Genomic DNA, 4,148 nt, shown 5'->3' on the forward strand with positions numbered 1-4,148 from the left:
GTGCAGGTGCCAAAAAGTTAAGGTGAATCTTATGTCATGTCAATTCTTTGGGCGAACAGCAGAATTTGCTGGCAAATATCATTGAGTCTATGGGATGGGTGGAACTTCAAGCGAAGGCCGCAGGGCGGAATCTGCTTGACGTCTCCGCATGTATTCCGCAATGTGAATATACCCTAAGGTGGAAGTTTAAAGTGGTAATTTTCTGGTTTATCTCTAATCCCAACCAAAGAGAATCACCTTAACATTTTAGGCTACAAAGAAATCTTTGAAGATATTTTTCATGTATCAGAATTTTTCTCTTGATAAATACACAAGATAAAAATCTGGCTCCCCCTAGTCCTGTGAAACTGCATTTCTCTTCATATACATCCACAAGATATGTAATAAATGTATGGTAGGTATGGATCTTGCCTTTCAGACTTGCTTATTTCTAAAATATAGTCCCCTTGTTGTGCCATGCACTGACGAGGATTCCAGTAATAGCCAAGCAGGCTGTTCTTTAGTTTCCATAGCTCCCATAAAAGTGATTGAAAGTTGTGGTCCTATACTGTGCCACAACTACAGTTCACTTCTATGTTAGTTCTGGAAGTAGAATAGAATAGCCTTATTAAAGGCTGCTACAGTCTGATAGATATTTTTACCTAAGCCATGGGATTACCCTGATGGGGTATGTTTTCCAGGACACCCTAGTGATGGATCCAACTTCAGCCACTGGTATTCAAATGCAGAATGATCAGACTTGAGCTTGTTCATCTTACTATGCAGAATGTTTAATCAATTACTTTAATAATAATTGGTATAAATTATAAATCAGAAATCAGTCAGCCAAGTGCAAAACACTTGTTTGTTCTTCATATTTGCACTAATTTGGTCCATTTCGTGTGTGCAATAAACTAGACACAAATACCATAAATCTTATACTGTAAAGTCCATCTTCTTAGGCATAATTTAGAACCGCTTATCCATCAGGTCCATGCTGTAGCATTCTGTAGTGCCATGGCATCAGGCTCCTATTGGCTTATAGTCCATAAAATAAATGCCTAATAGGTCACTGAAGCTCCATGTTTTCCAGGTAATCCCTTGGTCTGCATCCACCTTCTGCAGGCAGAGGGATACAAATGCCGATAGTCTGGGTTTGTACAAACCTGAACTTAAAGCTTGTTTGCTCGTTTCTAGAGATTACCGAAGAGGCATTTTTTATGGACTATAGATTAATAGGAGCCTGAGGTTATGGCACTACAGAATTAAGTCAAGCAATATTTATGTTTATTTACTGCACAGGAGGTGTATAATTACGCCTAATTATCATTACCTGTTCAGTGAAATATATTTACTTTGTGTGTTACCAACTAATTTGCTGGCTAGAATAGTCCAGAAAAAAATTCTAACTTTAACCTATAGGATTAATTTTAATTGTTTAAAAGAAGATAAAGTGTATGGATAGCAGGCTTCATGCAGCATGTTCCACTTTGGAAGGGTATGCAGCCTGTAACGAGGGCAAGTTGTGGTCCTTAGTGGTAAACAGATATGGATTAAAATATTTTTCTAAGGGTTCACAAACATTCTAGCTGCTTTCTAAATAAGTAATAACTACAGTTGACATTTGACCCATTATAATTTTTTAGCAAATAAATTAGTTTGGCTCTGCATATATTCCATGTCCCTTAAAAGGTATGTCTACCCTTGAATTTTTTCATTTTTTAATAAAGGCATTAAAAATTCCATTCTGGTTAATTTAGTAATATCAGTTTTCATCTTTCAGAACATCAAGTGTACTGTATAGACATGTCTCTACACAATTTTAATTTTTTATTTTAAAACCCATGTATCATTTTGGGGTCAATTGTTTATTATTTTTCACAATAAAAATAATGTTACATGTTGTACATATGAATTGTTACTAAGAAAAGGATTGTCATAGTTCTAATGTACATTATATACACATAACATGAAAACAATCAAACATACCACATAAACATTGCAGGTAAGTAAAAACAAAACTAACATCTGACTCTAAATTCAGGGAACCCCTGGCAATGATGGGTGGGTATTGCTCACAAGGTCAATAAACTTGCTCTGAAGATATAATGTTAGACTTTCAGCTAATACAATTTTGGTATAAATAAATTGCTCCATGCTGATCTAGGTTCTAAATGCTAGTCTCTAGAAAGAATATAGGAGCAATAAAAAATGCAGCTTCATTTGAGCCTTAGTGCTAAAATGATACAGTTTAATACACCAAAGTTCTGTGTGACAAAAGAAATGTCTGATGGTTCTTTTTATAATTTCTTTATTTACACTTAATTACTGTCACAATACCTTACTCAACAGATTGGAAACCTACTACTACAAAATATACCTACACACCAAACGGGTATTAATTTCCATTAAAACGTTGTTTATTGCATAATCTTATTAAAAATATTGGAGCTGTTCGGCCGGCCGCCTGAAGATTACATCATTGTCACAAGAAGGCGGACGGGGTTCGACATGAATCAGGTGAGTATAGAGCACTACACTTCCGGGGGTGGCGTGGGTGGCAGGAAATAAGGGGAAGGGGGCCATTCAGTAACATAACATACATTACAAAGTTGTATAACTTTGTAATGTGTGTTATTTAGTGAATAATTGCTTACCGCCTCACTACCCCTTTTAATAACTGTCAACCACATCCTCCAGGGCTGGACTGGGATGGAAAATCGGCCCTGGCACTCAAACCACAGCAGCCCACATAGTGTATCCTCCCTGATCTATATCATAAAAATGAATGTCTGTCCCAAATAGACTTCCAAATGCCTGAACCGTTTGACCCCAAATTTGGCACACAGATACATTGGGTGCCCGGGAAGGTTATTGCGAAGGTCCTGTCCCCGCCAGATGTACGGGGGAGGGGGAAGAGCGGTGCCCCATAGAAATGAATGGGAAAATCTCCACACTGCACACAGGTGATATAATTAGCTGCAGCTGCCCAGGTGTTGGCAGTTGGGAGCCTTAGCAACCAGTAGGATTACTACTTTCACAGGGAGCTGGAATGTGAATGGTTGCTAGGGCAGCTGCCTCACAGAAATAACTGGTAGACCCCCTACTCCATCTATACAATACCTGGGCAATACAGGGCAGTATTATCAGCTGCTGCTGCCATAAGCACTAAACCTGAAAACGCCCCATCCTCACCAATTAGCATCAGAATAGGTAGGTAATAGCTCCAGACGTCACATTTAACACCGCCACACCAGACCTGACCAATACCGCCATACTGTGACTGGATACCACTGCCAGACCTGACCAATACCGCCTTACTGTAACTGGATAACACCGCCAGACCTGACCAATACCGCTATACTGTGACTGGATAACACCGCCAGACCTGACCAATACCGCCATACTGTGACTGGATAACACCACTATACCAGACCTGACTAATACCGACACACTATGACTGAATAATACTGCCAGACCTGACCAATACTGCCATACCATACAGGACACTACAAGTATAAAGGACCCCAAAACTATACACTACAGGTGCATGGGACCTCCACCAACTATATACTTCAGGTATACAGGACCTCCACCAACGATATACTACAAGTATACAGGACCCCAAACTATACACTACAGGTATACAGGACCCCAAAACTATACACTTCAAGTATACAGCAACTCCACCAACTGTATACTACAGCTATATAAGACCCCAAACTATACACTACAGGTATACAGGACCCCCAAAACTATACACTACAGGTATACAGGAACTCCACCAACTCTATACTACAGGTATACAGCACCTTCACCAACTCTATACTACAGGTATACATGACTTCCAAACGTTACACTACAGGTATACCGGACCTCCACCAACTATATACTACAGGTATACAGGACCCCAAACTATACACCACAGGTTTACAGAAATCCAAAACTATACACTACTGGTATACAGGATCTTTACCAACTCTATAGTACAGGTATACAGCACCCCCCACCAACTCTATACTACAGGTATACATGACCTCCAAACTTTACACTACAGGTATACCAGACCTCCACCAACTATATACTACAGGTATACAGGACCCCAAACTATACACTACGGGTTTACAGAAACCCAAAACTATACACTACAGGTATACAGGACCTTTACC

The sequence above is a fragment of the Dendropsophus ebraccatus genome, chromosome 2, assembly GCF_027789765.1.
Source record: "Dendropsophus ebraccatus isolate aDenEbr1 chromosome 2, aDenEbr1.pat, whole genome shotgun sequence".
Classification (NCBI taxonomy): Eukaryota; Metazoa; Chordata; class Amphibia; order Anura; family Hylidae; genus Dendropsophus; species Dendropsophus ebraccatus.